The sequence below is a fragment of the Tachyglossus aculeatus genome, chromosome 23, assembly GCF_015852505.1.
Source record: "Tachyglossus aculeatus isolate mTacAcu1 chromosome 23, mTacAcu1.pri, whole genome shotgun sequence".
NCBI classification, from domain to species: Eukaryota; Metazoa; Chordata; class Mammalia; order Monotremata; family Tachyglossidae; genus Tachyglossus; species Tachyglossus aculeatus.
Window position 1 is genome coordinate 2,028,151 of NC_052088.1, and position 19,872 is coordinate 2,048,022.

Genomic DNA, 19,872 nt, shown 5'->3' on the forward strand with positions numbered 1-19,872 from the left:
AATCCAGTCCCATGTAGCTCTCACAGTCTAAATTTGGGGGAGAACAGATATTGAATCCCCATTTGTCAGATGAGGGAACTGAGGCATAGAGAAATAAAGTGACTTGTCCAAAGTCACACAGCAGACAAGCTGGGATTAGAACCCGGACCTTCTGACTCTCAGTGCTGTGCTCATTCCACTAGCCATGCTGCTTCTCGCTACGCCACACTTCTTCTCAAAGATATAGCAGTCGGACTGAGTCCATCTTTGAGACAAATGGCCGGAAACCAGCAAGTTTTTCCTGTAGCGTTGCCATGGCGCCATCAATTTATTCTGTCATCATTACCCAACGATGCTTGAAAGAACTTTTTTTTTTTAGAAACTGCTTTCCCTTTAGAGCGAAGGAGAAAAAAATGGATCTCTAAACTCTTTTGCCTGGCTAATCTTTCCAAAATCCCCAAACCCTTGCCACGTATTGTTTAGCTGTTGTCTGACCATATAACTCCTGAGGGAAAGTTTAAAACTTAAACTATCATTAAAATTTGCTAGACAAAGCAACCATACACAAAGTAGGATTGTGTCAGAGCCAGATAGAGTCTATATTGATTCTTATCTGGAAGCTTTAACTTTCCTTTCTTCTCCAAAGAGGAAGTTGCTTCAATACGGTGAAAAGCAGCATGGCCTAATGGCTAGAACCTGGGCCTGGGAGTCAGGAAGGTCTGCTGTGGGACCTTGGGCAAGTCACTTCACTTCTCTGGGTCTCATCTGTAAAATGTGGATTAAGACTGTGAGCCCCACGTGGGACACGGACTGTGTCCAACCTGATTAGCTTGTATCTACCCTGGCGCTTAGTACAGTACCTGGCACATAGTCAGTGCTTAACAAGTACCCAAAACAATAGCAGAGCTGGCAGACATGTTCCCATTCATTCAATCGTATTTATTGAGCGCATACTGTGTGCAGAGCACTGTACTAAGCGCTTGGGAAGTACAAGTTGGCAACATATAGAGACGGTCCCTACCCAACAGTCTAGAAGGGGGAGACAGAGAACAAAACAAAACATATTAACAAAATAAAATAAGTAGAATAAATATGTACAAGTAAAATAAATAAATAAATAAATAGGGTAATAAATATGTACAAACATATATACATATATACAGGTGCTGTGGGGAAGTGAAGGAGGTAAGGCGGGGGGATGGAGGGGGGAGGAGGGAGAGAGGAAGGAGGGGGCTCAGTCTGGGAAGGCCTCCTGGAGGAGGTGAGTTCTCTGTAGGGCCTTGAAGGGAGGAAGAGAGCTAGCTTGGCAGATGTGGGGAGGGAGGGCATTCCAGGCCAGGGGCATGATGTGGGCCGGGGGTCGACGGCAGGACAGGCGAGAAAGAGGCATGGTGAGGAGATTAGCGACAGAGGAGCGGAGGGTGCAGGCTGGGCTGTAGAAGGAGAGAAGGGAGGTGAGGTAGGAGGGGGCGAGGTGATGGAGAGCCTTGAAGCCGAGGGTGAGGAGTTTCTTCCCTTCCCACAACATGCTTACGGTCTAGAGGGGGGGCAAACGTTAATAGAAATAAATAAATTACGGATACAGACCTAAGTGCTGAGAGGCTGATGGAGGGTGGTGAGTACCAAATAAAATAATAATAATAATAGTAATAATGATAATTCCTGTGGGGCAAGTGCTTAGAAGGTACATCATCATCACCAAATGGTATTCAGTGACACAGGGCAACACAGAAGGGAGTGAGAGAAGAGGAAATGAGGGCTTAGTCAGGCAGACAGTTAATCATATTTATTGAGCATTTACTGCATGCAGAGCACTGTACTAAAAGCTTTGGAAAGGACAACAGAGTTGGAAGACATGTTCTCTCCCCACAATATTGCCTAAGCTGGGCTAGATGATAATAATAATAATAATAATAATAATAATAATAATGATGGCATTTATTAAGCGCTTAGTATGTGCAAAGCACTGTTATAAGCACTGTCCCATGTGCGGCTCAGTCTTAATCCCCATTTTACAGATGAGGTAACTGAAGCCCAGAGAAGTTAAGTGATTTGCCCAAAGTCACACAGCTGACAATTGGTGGAGCCGGATTTGAACCCATGACCTCTGACTCCAAAGCCAGTGCTCTTTTCCACTGAGCCACGCTGCTTCTCTGATATTCCTTGGTAGGTCTCATCCATTCACTCGTTCATTCAATCGTATTTACTGAGCACTTACCGTGTGCAGACCACTGTACTATGAGCTTGGCAAAGTACTATACAACAATAAACAGTGACATTCCCTGCCCACAATGAGCTTACAGTCTCACAGCAGCAGTGTGGCCTAGTGGAAAGAGAGAGTCAGAAGACCTGGGTTCTAATCTCCACTCTGCCACTTATCTACTGTGTGACCTTGGGAAAGTCACATCACTTCTTTGTTCCTCAGTTACCTCATCTGTAAAATGGGGTTTAAGATTGTGTGCCCCATTTGGGGGACGTGGACTGTGTCTTGCATCTACCCCAGTGCTTAGTACAGTGCCTGGCACATAGTAAGCACTTTAACAAATACTATTAAAAAAAAAAAAGCCCCACACTGGACTTGGACTGTCCAACCTGATTATCTTGCATCTACCCCAGTGCTTAGTAATACCATAATAATAATCGCTTAACAGATACCATAAAAGAGCTGATTAGCTTGTCTCTACCCCAGGGCTTAGCACAGTGTCTGGCAAATATTGAGCACTTAACAAATACCTTCTAAAAAGAAAACAAAAAAAACCCCAGCAGTTGTAGGAAACAGTGCTGATGATTCAAATGTTCCAAACGGGCTTGTGACTCAGAAGTGTAATCTATTGAGACAGCATGGAAGCATGGAATGAGGAGACTCCTCACTTTTGTTAGCAGAAGATAATGATAACAATAATAATGGTATTTGTTAAGCGCTTACTTTGTGCTAGTCACTATACTAAGCACTGGGGTGGATATGAGCAAATCGGGTTGGACACAGTCCCTGCCCCATGTGGGGCTCACAGTCTCAATCCCCATTTCACAGATGAGGTAACTGAGGCCCAGAGAGGTCAAGTGACTCATCCAAGGCCACACAGCAGACAGGTGGCAGAGCTGGGATTAGAACCCGTGGCCTTCTGACTCCCAGGCCCAGGCTCTAGCCACTGCGCCATGTGGTTGGAAGCTTCGTACCATACAGTTGTACTGGCCCAATTTGACCAAACTGTAAGCTCGTAGTGGGCAGGGAAAGCGTCATTTATTGTGGTAGTGTACTCTCCCAAACGCTTAGTACAATGCTCTGCACACAGTAAGGGTTTAATAAATACTACTGAATTAATGAATGAACTGTGTTTGACTGACGTGCTGCTTGCTCCCTTCCTGTGTGAGGAAGGGAAGGAGTGATGATGATGATAATGGTATTTGTTAAGTGCTTACTAGGTGCCAGGCACTGTACTAAGCACTGGCAGGAGATGCAGTGTGAAGCAGCAACTCAGTAGAGATGATTCCCAGTCAGAAGACAGCGTGAAGAAAAGCCAAAGGGACTTTTTATCTCTGCAGTGAGAAGACCCTTGTTAGGAGGATCCTTCTAGACTGTGAGCTCATTGTCAGGGAATATGTCTGTTTGTAGTTCTACTGTACTCTCCCAAGCTCTTAGTACAGTGCTCTGCACCCAGTAAGCACTCAATAAATATGATTGAATTAATCAATGAATCTGGTGGTTATCACTCATCTTCTGTTTTGAGCTCCAAGCGGGGCTCTGAGCAGATAGCTTGTGCAACATAATTAAGCTTTATTCACAGAGGTACTGTGGCCTAAAAATAATGATGGCATTTATTAAGTGTTTACTATGTGCAAAGCACTGTTCTAAGCACTGGTGGGTAGAGCCCGAGCCTGGGAGTCTGAAGGACCTGGCTTCTAATCCTTGCTCCGCCACTTGTCTGCTGCGTGACCTTGGGGAAGTCACTTAACTCCTCTGTGCCTCCCTTAGCTCATCTAATCCCAGCTCCTCCACTTGTTTGCTCTGTTATCTTGGGCAAGTCACTTAACTCCTCAGTTACCTCATCTATAAAATGGGGATTGAGACCTTGAGCCCCACTTGGGACAGGGACCGTGTTCAACACGATTTACTTGTATCTACCCCAGCACTTAGTACGTTGCCTAGTACATAGTAAGTGCTTAACAAAAAAAAGAAGGTCGGCCCTACTCTTGGCCTATTTTTTGAATATAATAAAGGCATTAGAGAGCTGTATCACCTTAGTCGATAAAGCCCAGGCCTGGGAATCAGGGGAACCTGGCTTCTAATCCCTGCTCTGCCACTTCCCGCTGTGTGACCTTGATTAATAAACTTAACTTCTCTGGGCCTCAGTTTCCTTATCTGTAAAATAGGGACTAAATACCTGGTCTCTCTCCTATGTAGATTGTGAGCCCATGTGGGACAGTATCTGACCTGATGATCTTGTATCTACCCCAGCACCTAGTACAGTGCTTGGCACATAGTAAGAGCTTAAGAAATACTATGGCTATTATTATTGTTGATTAAAGTATTTTGGCTACTGCCCTCTTTGAAAAAGAAAAACTTTCTGACCGATTTTCAATGGGCTAAAATAATGCCTGCGTAATTCAGGGTGGGTTGTTGCATTTTGTTTTTTCTTTTAATAGCTCAGATCCCCTGGATCCAAGGCAGTGCAGGTATATTTCCACTTCTTTATATCAAGGGGCCAAGACAGTTAAAATTATAATTACCCTCCTTGAACTGTCTCTCTCTATAAATCTTGGGAATATGTTTTCTTCTGCTATTACACGTGGGTGCTGATTGATTATCCTTCTGAGCGGCTGACTGTTCTCTCCTTGGGAACCATCGAGATAGCAGAAATTCAGGGCACCCGTGCAGGTCTTGAAACATTTCACCATATTTCTTGCTGATAAGAGGACAAAAATTGGTTTATATACCCGTGGTCTCCATCATAGTTCTGGTCCCATTTCTCAGCTTCTGAGCCGTTTAGGAAATTTTAGATTTCCAGCGCTACTAGAGAGGAAGATAGAGAGGAAATGGACTAAAGGCTTCGTGGGGCTTTGAGGTCTATGGAACTCTAGACTGTAAGCTCATTGTGGGCAGGGACTATGTTTTTTTATTATATTGGACTCTCCCAAGCACTTAGTACAGTGCTTCACATATAGTAAGAGCTCAATAAATACGATTGAATGAATAGTATGCGCTCAATAAATACTACTGAATGAATGAAGTGGGGAAACTGGAGGGAGTAGAATCTTATTTGTTAAAGGTATTTGTTAAGCGCTTGCTATTTGTCAGGCACTGTACTAAGCACTGGGGTAGCTGTATTGTTTTGTTGTCAGTCTCCCCCTTCTAGACTGTGAGCCCGTTGTTGGGCAGGGATTGTCTCTGTTGCCGAATTGTACTTTCCAAGCCCTTAGTACAGTGCTCTGCACACAGTAAGCACTCAATAAATATGATTGAATAAATGAATGAATGAAAGAGAAACAGGTTGGACACGGTCCCTGTCCCATAGGATGCTCACAGTCTTAATCTCCATTTTTTTATAGATAAGGTAACCGAGGCCCAGAAGAGTTAATCGGGTTAATCGGGTTAATTAAGAGAAGTTAATCGGGTTGGACACAGTCCCTGTCCCACGTGGGGCTCATACTCTTAATCCCCATTTTCCAGATGTGGGAACTGAGGCTCAGAGAAGTGAAGTGACTTGCCCAAGGTCACACAGCAGACAGGTGGCAGAGCAGGGATTAGAACTCACATCCTCTGACTCCCAGGCTCCTGCTCTCCCCGCTAATTTTCTTAAAGCATAACAGGGATGACAAATCACTTAGAACAGTGATAAGGGCTTCTCAAAACCAAGAACAGCATTTGTCATATATTAAGCACATAAGGAAGCCCATAAAAAAACCCCCCACAAACTTTTCCAATTAAGGAGTGTCGTATTTAACACATTAGAGTTGCAATCTATGAGCTGAAAAGTTGACTCAGTAGATCTGGAAGAGAAAAATCAGTGTGGCCTAATGGATACAGCACAGTCCTGGGAGCCAGAAGGATCTGTGTTCTAATCCCTGCTCTGCCACCTGTCTGCTGTGTGACCTTGGGCAAGTCACTTCACTTCTCTGAGCCTCAGTTCCCACATCTGGAAAATGGGGATTAAGAGTATGAGCCCCACGTGGGACAGGGACTGTGTCCAACCCGATTAACTTGTATCTACCCCAGGGCTTAGAACGGTGCTTGGCACATAGTAAGCACGTGACACGTACCTTAATTACTAATTATTATCATCACCTAAGTTTTTCTGTGGCATTTGTTAAGCATTTCTGGTGTGTCAAACACCGCTCCTCATGCGGGGTTAGGTACAACAGACAGATTAAGTCAGACAGAGTCTAAGCAGGAGGGAGAATGGGCAGTCAATCCCCATTTTCCAGTTGAGGAAACTGAGGTACAGAGAAGTGACTTGCCTGAGGTCCCACAGAAAGCAATTAGTGGAGTCAGGAGGAGAGCTCCCAGGCTCGAGCTCTTTCCATCGGGTCACACTGCTTCTCCAAGTGATGGAAACAACCCTGGTGCTTAGCGGAGCATATCCCAGGACTTCAGGGAGTAGATAAGGATTTCTCCAGAAGACCGCTTGCCGATGGCTCATGAGAGAAATTCCAGGTGGCATGGGGTTTTGATAAATAATAAGTTAGACCCCACCCTTTCCTCTTCCCCACTCTATTCCTTTGTTTGTCTTTGTCCTCCTGTAACCCTAGACTGTAAAGTCTTCGTGGGAAGAAACTTGTCTACTAACCCTGTTACTCTCCTAAATGCTTAGTGCAGTGCGCTCAATAAATGTCATTGGTTGTTTGACTGGTGTCTTCAAAAAGAACAGATAATCTTACATCATTCTGGTCTGGGTCCACCTGATTAACCTGCACCCTCAGGACAGTGCTTGGCGCATAGTAAGCGCTGAACACATGCTATTATTATTATCTATTTTACGCATGCTTTTTGCATACTCTGGTCAAGGAGTTCCATGAATGGTTCAGCCTGTCAGGTGTTCAATCTTCTAAGTAGTCACTGACTGTTCCCAAACCCCAGTCTGCGAGATCTATCGAGAAACAGAGCAGCCTAGAGGAAAGAGCCTGGGCCTGGGAGTCAAAAGTACCTGGGTTCAAATCCCATCTTCTCCCCTTGTCTGCTGTGTGACTGTGGGCAAGTTGCTTCACTTCTTGGGCCTCAGTTTCCTCAGCTGTAAAGTGGGGATGAAGACTGCGAGCCCCATGTGGGACAGGGACTGTGTCCAACCTGATTAGGTTGTATTTACCCTAGTGCTTAGTACAGTGCCTGGCATATAGTAAGCGCTTAACAAATACCACAACTATCAATCCATCAGTCGATCAATCGTATTTATTGAGTGCTGACTGTGTGCAGATACGGAGTTGATTCATTCATTCATTCAGTCATATTTATTGAGTGCTTACTGTGTGCAGAGCACTGTACTAAGCGCTTGGGAATACAATAGACATATTTCCTCCTCTCGAAGAGTTTACAGTCTAGACATGGATCATCCATCCGTCATGGTGACACTGGGCTATGTATCTGGCTTTGTGGATTTTTTGGATTACATCTTTAACCCCTTGGCATTTTTTTTTAGTGGTATTTGTTGAGTGCTTACTATGAGTCGAGCACTGTCCTAAGCGCTGGGGTAGATACAAGTTGATCAGGTCAGGCACACGGGGCTCACAGTCTAAGTGGGAGGGAGAACGGGTGTTGAATCCCCACTTTGTGGGTGAAACAAGTGAGGCACAGAGAAGTTAAGTGACTTACCCAAGGTCACACAGCAGGCATGTGGATTAGAACCCGGGTCTTCTGGCTTCCAGATACAAGTTTTATCCACCAGGTCACATTGTTTCCTGTAGTTCGTAGTTTGGTACATGATCCCAGAGAGGTTTTTCATTCCACAGCTCTTTGGGTTACTTGAACCATAAAGATACTTCAATTTTTATCATATTTTCCCCATATACACATATTCTCTGCAGCTCCTGGAAAACAAAACCAAAACAAACAAACCAGCTACTGACCTGTTGGGTTGTGGGAAACAGCTGGGGGAATGAAAAGCAGACAGGAGAAATCTGCCAACTGCAGTCAAAAGAATAATTAAAATTATGGCATTTGTTAAGCACTTAATATATGCCAGGCACTGTACTAAGCGCTGGGGTGGATCCAAGCAAATCGGGTCGGACATGGTCCCTGTCCCGTGTGGGGCTCACGGTATCAATCCCCATTTTACAGATGGGGAAACTGAGCCCCAGAGAAGTGCCTTGCCTAAGGTCACACAGCAGACAAGCGGTGGAGCCGGCATTAGAACCCATGATCTTCTAACAGACCCGTGCTCTATCCGCTAAGGCAGGCTCAAGATAATAAGATGCCACCCAGTGGGATAAGGGGCCACTTTCTTTTCAGCTACCATGGTCTCTGGTTGGTATGTTCATTCTCTCTCCCTCTTCAGCACTTCCATCAAAGTTGAAATGGGCTTCTCCATAAGTGAGAAGTGAAGAGCAGAAGGGAATTCCGTGAATGAGAAGCAGTGTGGCTTAGTGGGACGAGCACGAGCCTGGGAGTCAGAGGACCTGCATTCTAATCCTGACTTTGCCAATTGCTTGCTGAGTGACCCTTCACTTCTCTGGGCCTCAGTTTCCTCAACTGTCAAATGGGAATTCAATACCCATTCTCCCTCCTATTTTGACTGCGAGCCCCTTGTGGGAAAGGGACTGTGTCCAACCTGATCAACTTGTATCAATCCCAGGGCTTAGAACAGTGCTTGACACATAGTGAGTTCCTAACAAATGCCACAAAACACACATACACACATACAAAAAACCCCCCAAGAGTTCTAGGTATATAAGGACATTTCCTTTACTGCTGCTCTGTATCACTGGATAGAATTAAAGACATTCAATGGGCTCCTGTGCATTTTATCAATTGTGCTAGAATGACACGGCCATCTCCAGCTCTGAGGGATAAAATAATAATAATAATAATGGCATTTGTTAAGCACATACTATGTGCCAAGCATATCTAAGTGCTTGGATACCTGCAAAGTTATCAGGTTATTCCACGTGGGGCTCACAGTCTTAATCCCCACTTTACAGATGAGGTAACTGAGGCACAGAGAAGTCAAGTGACTTGCCCAAAGTCACACAGCTGACAAGTGGAGGAGCTGGGATTAGAACCCACAACCTCTGATGCCCAAGCCCTTGCTCCTTCCACTAAGCCACTCTGCTTCTCTAAATAATGATGGTATTTGTTAAACACTATGTGCAAAGCACTAGGTTGTCCCACGTGGGGCTCACACTCTTAATCCCCATTTTACAGATGAGGTAACTGAGGCACAGAGAAGTTAAGCAGCTTGCCCCAGGTCACACAGCAGACAAGTGGCGGAGCCAGGAGTAGAATCCAGGTCCTTTGACCCCCCAAGCCTGTACTCTTGCCACTTTGCCACGCTGCTTCTCAGCCTAACCCATCAAGTATTAGTGGCCTTTGTTAAGTGCTTGCTATGTGCCAAGCACTGTTCATTCATTCATTCATTCAATAGTATTTATTGAGCACTTACTGTGTGCAGAGTACTGTACTAAGCGCTTGGGAAGTACAAGTTGGCAACATATAGAAACGGTCCCTACCCAACAGTGGGCTCACAGTCTAGAAGGGGGAGACAGAGAACAAAACAAAACATATTAACAAAATAAAATAAATAGAATAAATATGTACAAATAAAATAGAGTAATAAATATGTACAAACATATATACATATATACAGGTGTTGTGGGGAGGGGAAGGAGGTAAGGGGGGATGGGGAGGGGGAGCAGGGGGAGAGGAAGGAGGGGGCTCAGTCTGGGGCTCAGTTGGTTTTAAGTGTTTGTAAGATTGCAAAGGTTCTCCACAAACAAAAGCAAGGATCTTTCCTAGTGCTGAGCCAAACCAATTGCTGTAACCAACATGTAGCCCTAATGGAATCCAAATATAGATGCCAGACCTTCCACTTGACTAGACTTTGGATAAAGAGAAGGGCAGCTTAAAACAAGTTTGGCTTAGGGAAAACAAGGTATTTGAAGGATAAACTCCAGTCATCTAGTAGTTCAATGAAAGAATGGAGTACCTTCAAGCAAGAAACAAAGATAATAAAGACTGAAAAATTTCCATAAAGATGTATTTTTTTAAGCATGTATATTTGCTCTTTGCCCCCACACGAGCCCTGACTCTTGGCATCCTGATCTTTACAAAGTCCCTGGTTAATGAGAGCAATCCCTCCTCCAATTGCTACCCACTAGGCTGCGCACCCACTGTGCAGGTCTCCCCAAAATCTGATACTTTATTTCACTCTTTGGGACTGTGCTGCACTACGCCTTTCAATCATTTTTTCTACTGATAATTAATAATAATTGTGGTATTTGTTAAATGTTCACTGTATGCCAACCACTGTACTAAGCGCTGGGGTAGATACAAGATAATCATATACTACATGGGGCTCACCCTCTTTTGCCGATGAGGGAACTGAGGTAGAAAGAAGTCGAGTGATTGGCCCACGGACACACCACTGGTAAGTGGCAGAACCGAGGGCCCCTGACTCTCAGGATTCACTAGTCCACTAGGCCACACTGCTTCCCCTCCTTGCACACATCCCCTTTCAGTTCAGCTAGCAGCAAGTTACTTGTGTGTGCTGCTGTCATCTGCTTTTCTCACTGGCCCGATGAAACTGTGTTGCTGTGAGCACACTGCCTCAACGTTGGTGAGCTGGTGGCATGCCCGGACCTTGTGACCGGTCACCTTGCCCAGCCACTTAAGCTTGAGGCTGGCTCCTAAGTGATACAGGTGAAATTGCTCAAGAAGTTTGATGTATAGGTCCTTCAGCAACCATATGGAAGGTCAGGCACCTCCTCAGCTTTCTAGGCCTTCAGTTTGCTCTGGAGTTCAATGTCCTGTTGTTACCACATTCTGCCAGTCTGAAGAAATTCCTGCAGACCTTACAGACTCTGTATTTAACTTCTCTGCCAACATAACCATTCTGGAGAGTACCTCCTAGCAAGGAATCATATCCTAGTTGGGCTCGGTTGCAAAAAAGTTCTTTTGCTTCGGTTTCATCCCATGCTCCCAGCCATCATCTTCCCAGTTCGTCAATTTACCGTTGTCCCTCCAGGGGACGACGACAGCAGTGGCAGCGACGGCAGGGGGCTCGGTGCGGGAAGAGGAAGTCCCGCGCGGCCTGCAGCTCCTGGAAAGAGCAGAACTGCACCAGGGAGCAGGCCATGGTGGGCCCAGGCCCCCGGGGCTCTGGGGATTTCCTCCTCTGCCGCCGCCACGTGGCCCACTGTTCTAAGCACTGGGGTAGTTGCAAGTTAATCAGGTGTGGACACAGCATCTGTTCCGCAGTCTAAGTAGAAGGGTAGAATTTAAATCCCATTACACCAGTGAGATAATGAATGACCTGAAAAGTTAAGCGACTTGTCGAAAGCCCCGCTGCAATCACGTGGCATAGCTGGGATTAGAACCTAGGTCCTCTGACTCCCAGGCCTGGGCTATATTCACTAGGTCACGCTGCTTCACAAGGGGATTAAGTGGATAAATGCTGAAGGTTTCGTACGATTTCATAGCAGTGAAAAAGTTTTTTGTTTACATTCCCTCAGAATTTAAGTCTTAATTCCAAACCAACTGACTCCACAGCTGAGAGGATCAATAATAATAATAATAATAATAATAATAATAATAATGATTGTGACATTTGTTTCTATGTGCCAAGCACTGAGATACATACAAGATAAGCAGCTTGGCTCAGTGGAAAGAGCACGGGATTGGGAGTCAGAGGTCTTGGGTTCTAATTCCGGCTCTGCCACTTGTGTGCTGTGTGACTTTGGGCAAGTAACTTCACTTCTCTGTGCCTCAGTTACCTCATCTGTAAAATGTGGATTTAGACTGTGAGCCCCCCATGGGACAACCCGATTATCTTGTATCTCCCCCAGTGCTTAGAACAGTGCTTGGCACATAGTAAGTGCTTAACAAAAACCACCATTATTATTATTATAATCAGGACCCACATGGGGCTCACGGTCTAAATAGAAGGGAGGAACAGGCATTGAATTTTGCAGAATAGGAAACCGAGGCCCAGAGAACCAGACGTTAAACAAAACTGTGGAATTGTCCATTTCAGCGTCAGTCTGTGAGCAGGGAATGTGTCTACCAACTCTGTCATATTGTACTCTCCCAACTGCTTCTTATGATGTTCAGTACACAGTACTGAGCTCAGTAAATATCATTTATCGATTCCTAGAGTATAAATTCCTGGAAGGTAGGATTCACACCCCCCAGGTCCATTGTACTTGCCCAGTTCTGAGTACTACGCCTTCATAGAGCAGGCTACCAATCAATTAATCCATCGAATTTATCAAACACTTACTGAGTGGAGAGCACTGTACTCAGTGCTTGGGAGAGGATGGTATAAGGGAGCTGGGAGACATGTTTATTGGGAGCCCTCCCAATAAATGCTAATGATGGACTGATTGATTGCATTAAGTGACTTGCCCAGGGTCATACAGCAGACAAGTGGCGGAGGTGGGTGGTGGAGGCGGGATTAGAACCCATGGCCTCTGACTCCTAAGCCTGTGTTCTTGCCACTAAGCCATGCTGCTTCTCACCTACTCCAGTGCTTAGAACAGTGCTGGACAAAGAGTAATGCTAATAATAATTACGGTATTTGTTAAGCACTTACTATGTTCCAAGCACTGTTCTAAGCACTGGGATGTATACAAGCAAACTGGGTGAGCGCTTAACAAGTACCATGAAACAAACAAACAATCCCCACTCCACCACTTGTCTGCTGTGTGACCTTAGGCAGGTCACTTCACTTCTCAGTGCCCCAGTGGTCTCATCTGCAAAATGCCGGCGCTTAGGACAGTACCCCAGCGCTTAGAACAGCTTAACAAATGCCATTATTATTATTATTATTATTACCTGCCCTCCTTCCTACTGTGAGCCCCGTGTGAGGCTTGATGATTTTGTCTTTACCCCAGTGCTTACTTCAGTGCTTGGCACATAGTAAGTTAGTAAGAGCTTAACAAGTGCCCCAGTTATTATTCAAACCGAGGTTTGACAGGCAGCATGTCCTAGTGGAAAAAGCAGAAGACTGAGAATCAGAATCCTGGGTTTTACAGTGTGGCAGGTAAATCCTTTCACCTCTTTGGGTCTCGGTTTCATTCATTCATTCGTATTTTTTGAGCACTTATTGTGTGCAGAACACTGTACTAAGTGCTCAGGAGAGTACACTACAACAGACACATTCCCTGCCCACAGCGAGCGTACAGTCTAGAGGAGGAGACGGACATTGATAGAAATAAATTCATTCATTCAATCGCATTTATGGAGCACTTACTGCGTGCAGAGCCCTCTACTAAGCGCGTGGAAAGTACAATTTGACAATCCCTTCTCAACAACGGGCTCGCAGTCTAGAAAGGGGGAGACAGACAATGAAACAAAACAAGTAGACAGGCATCAATGGGGTCAATATAAATAAATAGAATTATAGATCTATACACATCATGAATAAAATAAATAGAATAATGAATATGTACAAATATACACAAGTGCTGTGGGGCGGGAAGGGGGGTAGAGCAGAGGGAGGGAGTTGGGGCGATGGGGAGGGGAGGAGGAGCAGAGGAAAAGGGAGGCTGAGTCTGGGAAGGCCTCCTGGAAGAGGTGAGCTCTCAGTAGGGCTTTGAAGGCAGAAGAGAGCTAGTTTGGCAGATGTGAGAAGGGAGGTCATTCCAGGCCAGAGGGAGGAAGTGGGCCAGGGGTCGATGGCAGGGCGGGCAAGAACTAGGCCCCGTGAGAAGGTTCGCGGCTTAGGAGCGGAGAGTGCAGGCTGGGCTGGAGAAGGAGAGAAGGGAGCTGAGGTAGGAGGGGGCAAGGCGATGGAGAACTTTGAAGCCAAGGGTGAGGAGTTTCTGCTTGATACAGAGGTGGATAGGCAACCACTGGAGAGTTTTGGGGAGGAGGGTGACGTGCCCGGAGCATACAGATATCACCTGTAAAACTGGAAAACAGATATTGTAGAGACCGAGTGGGACTGACTGGGACTGTGTCAGATCTCACAACCTCGTGTGACACAAAGTCAGCATTTCATGGATATCGTAATTATCATTTCCGAGAGAAGGGAGTGGTCCACGCTGTCAGTGGCAGCTGAGAGAGGTTGAAGAGGATTAGGACAAAAGGGTTGCTAGTGGTAATTTTTCCGGAGACTGTAGGCTTCAATTCCATAGGCTTTAAATAACTTTTTTATTTGTTCTCAATGCTTCAGTATATTTAAGTAATAGTCTCTTTCCACCCTCATGGTCTCTCTGCCGCTCCTCTCCCAAATCAAAATGAAACAGTCCTCTCTGCTATAGCATGTGTTTTCACGGTATGATTTTTTTTATGGTATCTTTTAAACGCTCACTGGTTTAAGCGCTGGGGTCGATTCAAGTTCATCAGCCCCAGTCCCACATGGGGCTCACAGTCTAAGTAGGAGGAAAGAGGATTTTATCCCCATTTTACCAAGGGGTCTGACGGACAATGACTCTTCCCCCTCCTTCAAAAGTCTCACTGAAGGCACATCTCCTCCAAGAGGCTTCTCTCTGATCTCCCATCCTCCTGTCTCTCCCCACTTCAATCCATACTTCATGCTGCTGCCCAGATTGTCTTTGTCCAGAAATGCTCTGGGCATGTTACTCCCCTCCTCAAAAGCCTCCAGTGGCTACCAATCAATCTGCGCATCAGGCAGAAACTCCTCACCCTGGGCTTCAAGGCTCTCCATCACCTCGCCCCCTCCTACCTCACCTCCCTTCTCTCCTTCTACAGCCCACCCCGCACCCTCCGCTCCTCTGCTGCTAATCTCCTCACCGTGCCTCGTTCCCGCCTGTCCCGCCATCGACCCCCGGCCCAAGTCATCCCCCGGGCCTGGAATGCCCTCCCTCTGCCCATCCGCCAAGCTAGCCCTCTTCCTACCTTCAAGGCCCTACTGAGAGCTCACCTCCTCCAGGAGGCCTTCCCAGACTGAGCCCCCTCCTTCCTCTCCCCCTCGTCCCCCTCTCCATGCCCCCGTCTTACCTCCTTCCCTTCCCCACAGCACCTGTATATATGTATATATGTTTGTACACATTTATTACTCTATTTATTTATTTATTTATTTTACTTGTACACATCTATTCTATTTATTTTATTAATATGTTTGGTTTTGTTCTCTGTCTCCCCCTAGAAGGGGGAGACAACTGTGGGCCCACTGTTGGGTAGGGACTGTCTCTATATGTTGCCAACTTGTACTTCCCAAGCGCTTAGTACAGTGCTCTGCACACAGTAAGTGCTCAATAAATACGATTGATTGATTCCCTAAGTCCTCCTTTCCTTTTCTTCTTCTCTGTCTTCCTGATTTGCTCTCTTTCATTCAACCTCTCCCCGCCCTCAGCCCTACAGCACTTATGTCAGCACCTGTCATGTATTTATTTCTCTTAAAGCCTATCTCCCCCTCTAGACTGTAAGTTAGCTGTGGCCGGGGAATGTATCTGTTCTACTGTTCTCTCCCAAGTTCTTAGTACAGTCAGTGAATTGTATTTACTGAGTGCTTACTGGGTGCAGAGCACTGTACTCAGCGCTTGGGAGAGGACAATAGACCAGACACATTCCCTGCCCAGTGCAGTGCTCTGCACATAGAGAGCGCTCAATAAACACAATCAATCGGTTGATTGATTCATCAGTTGGGTCAAGGTTCTTTTAGAATGGGAAGATGTGACCGTGTTGGAAATCAGGGGGCAAGGAGCCATCGGAGAGCATACGGTTGAAGATGGTGGTCGGGGCTGGGAAGAAGTGAGGGGGCAAGTGTCTTGATACGGTGAGAAGGGATGGGGTCGGGATGCATAGGTGGAGGGGCTGGATTTTGAGAGGAGGCAGGTGATTACCCCCTTGAGATCCCACTGGGAAAGATGGGAGAGTTGCAGAGGGAGCCGGAAGAGGGAGGGCCTGAGGAGATTTTTGCGAAGCCATCCCTACTGGTTTCAATTCCATTGACACACTTGTGGCCAGGGTCATCAGGGGCTAGAAATGAAGAGATTTTGGGTACCCTGGATTTGATAGGGGAGTAAAAAATCTGAAACAGCTGCCTCAGGCCACGAGGATGGGAGACAATATGGATAGAGAAGTAATGTTATCGGACAGATGAGGGCAGAAAGCAGGCAAGGAGTGGATGAACTTGAGATGGTTGTGGTTGGCCTGATGTCTAGACATTTATTAGTAGGACCTGTTGAATGCCTGTGTGCAGAGCACTGTTCTACACATTTGGGAGAGTACAATAAAAATATACCTGTGAGAATAAGATGAGGCATCAGACAAGAATAAAAATGGCAAGATATGGGGGTTGATGCTAGCTGCAGTAGGTGGACATAGGGAGTGGTGGAGGTTTGGGGGGAAACTGAGGAAATGTTTGAATTGCACAGAGAGGGAGGTCCTGGTAAACTCCTTGAGGGCAGGAGTCATTTCGATTAACTCTGTTGTGGTCTTCCAGGTACTTTCATACTTGAAATCCCACAGAACTTACATACATACCTTTAAATAATACATTCTAAACCACTTATTTATTCCTATTAGTATCTGTCTCCCCCTCTAGATGGTAAGCTCATTCAAGTCTATGCAGGCAGGGAACGTGTCTGCTAATTCTGTTGCATCATACTCTCCGAAGCTCTTAGTACAGTGCACAGCACACAGTAAGCGCTCAATAAGTATGATTGATGGATCAATCAATACTATCAATTGACGGCTTGCAGGCTGGCAAAAAGTCTGTGACTGTTACATAGATGGTCAGCCCCCCGTGGGACAGGGACTGAGGGTGTTCAACCTGATTAACTTGTCTCTACCCTTGCAGTTAGTACAGTGCTTGGCACAGAGTAAGCGTTGAACAAGTACCAATGTGACTAAGTGGAGAAAGCAGGGGCCTGGGAGTCAGAAGGACCTGGGTTCTAATTCTACTTGTCTGCTGTGTGTCCTTGGGCAAGTCATTTCACTGCTCTGTGCCTCAGTGCCCTCATCAGTGCTTAGAACAGTGCTTTGTACATAGTAAGCGCTTAACAAATACCATCATCATCATCTGTAAAATGGGGATGAAGATTGTCAGCCCCACGTGGGACCAGGAATGTGTCCCACCCGATTACCTTGTATCTACCCCAGTGCCTAGAACAGTGCCTGGCATAGTAAGCGCTTTACAAATACCACAATTATAATTATTATTCATTCATTAAATCGTATTTATCAAGTACTTACTGTGTGCTGCGCACTGTACTAAGGGCTTGGGAGAGGACAATATGACAATAAACAGACACATTCCCTGCCCACATCGAGTCTAGAGGGGCAGACAGACATTAATATAAATAAACAAATTACAGATGGGTACATTATTATTATAACCAACAGAAAATGCATCTTCCAACGTTGGCCCATTGTGCTCTCCCAAACAGTTAGTACAGTGCTCTGCACACAGTAACCAATCAATAGATAATTACTCTCCCCCCTCAAAGCCTTACTGAAGGCACATCTCCTCCAAGAGGCCTTCCCTTGACTAAGCCCCCCTTTCCCCTTCTCCCACTCCCTTCTGTGTCGCCCTGACTGCTCCCTTGGTTCTCCCCAGCTCCCAGCTCAACACTTATGTACAAATTTATAATTTATGTATTTATATTAACATCTATCTCACCCTCTCTAGACTGTGAGCTCATTGTGACAGGAATGCATCTGTTTATTGTTATACTGTACCAATATAACAAGCGCTTAGTAATAATAATAAAATTGTGGTATTTCTTAAGCGCTTCCTATGTACCAGGTACTGTACTAAGCACTGGGTTAGATACAAGATAATCAGGTTGGACACCACCCCTGCCCCACACAGGGCTTACATATAGTGCTCTGCACACAGTAAGCATGGAAGTGCTCAGTAAATACAATTGAATGAAGGAATGAACTTGTATGGAAAGAGCACGGGCTTGGGAGTCAGAGGTCATGGCTTCAAATCCTGGCTCCGCCAATTGTCAGCTGTGTGACTTTGGGCAAGTCACTTAACTTCTCTGTGCCTCAGTTCCCTCATCTGTAAAATGGGGGTTAAGACTGTAAGCGCCCCCCCCCCCCCCCGACCGTGGGACAACCTGATCACCTTATAACCTCCCCAGCACTTAGAACAGTGCTTTGCACATAGTAAGCGCTTAATAAATACTATTATTATTATTAAATTGTGGTATTTCTTAAGCTTTTCCTATGTGCCAGGCACTGTACTAAGCACTGGGGTAGATACAAGATAATCAGGTTGGACACCATCCCTGCCTCACACAGGGCTTACATATAGTGCTCTGTACACCATAAGCGAGGAAGCGCTCAATAAATACAATTGAATGAATGAAGTTATTAACTTATATCTACCCTAATGCTCAGTACAGAGCTTGGCATATAGTAAGTGTTTAACAAGCACCATCATTATTATTATCATTATTACTATCAACAGGGAATGTGTCTACCAACTCTGGTACATTGTACTCTCCCAAGTGCTTGGTACAGTGCTCTGCACACTGTAAACACTCAAGAAATGCTACTGATTGATGGATCTTGTACTTTCTCAAGCGCTTCATACAGTGCTCTGCATACAGTAAGCACTCAATAAATACAATTGAGTGAGTGGATCATGAAAGTGTTTTTTTTTTTTATCCCTGTGAAAACTGGTGCAGCAAATGCAGAGAGAGAGGTTCAGGTGTGGATTCTCACTTTGTCTCTATCTCGCCCCTCTCGCTGCCGACTCCTTGCCCAAGTCCTGCTCTGACCTGGAATGCCCTCCCTCCTCAAATCCAACACACTCTCCCCCACCTTCAATGCCTTACTGAAGGACCATCTCTTCCAGGAAGCCTTCCTTGACTAACCACGCCCCCTTCCTCTTCTTCCCTTCTGTATCACCCTGACTTCGCTCTTCCCCCCTCCCAGCCCCACAGCACTTATTTGTCATTTATTTATCTGCATTAATGTCTATCTCCCCCCACCCCAGACTGTAAATGGGCAGGGAATGTGTCTGTTTATAGTTGTATTGTACTCTCCCAGGTGCTTAGTATAGTGCTCTGCATACAGTAAGCGCTCAATAAATATGAATGAATGACTGATAGATGGATGGCTCATTAAAATACCATTATTATTATTGTTATTAAAATAGGAATTAAGATTGTGAGCCCCACGTAGAACAACCTGGTGACCTTGTGTCTCCCAGTGCTTAGAACAGTGCTTGGCACGTAGTAAGCACTTAACAAGTACCATCATTAAAAGGTTTATTGTTGTCTCTGTGAAAGCTGGTAGGGCAGTGAGCTTCAGGTGTGGAATGTGTCTGCTTATTGTTGTCTTGTCCTCTCCCAAGCACTTAGTCCAGTGTTCTGCACACAGTAAACGCTCAATAAATATGAATGAATGAAAGAATGACTAATTGATGGATGGATCATGAGGGTTTTGTTTTTTTTTTTTGGTCTCTGTGAAAGCTGCTGCAGTGAAGGCAGAGAACTTCAGGCATGGAATGCGTCTGCTTACTGTTGTCTTGCATTCTGGAAAGATCCAGGGCTTGGGAGTCGGAGGTCATGGGTTCTAATCCCAGCTCTGCCACTTTTCAGCAGTGTGACTTTGGGCAAGTTATGTAACTTCTCTGTGCCTCAGTTACCTCATCTGGAAAATGGGGATTAAGACCGTGAGCTCCACTTGGGACAACCTGATAATCTTATATGTACCCAAGTGCTTAGAACTGTGCTTGGCACACAGTAAGCACTTAACAAATACCATCATTATTACCCCAAGCGCTTAGTACAGTGCTCTGCACACAGTAAGCTCTCAATAAA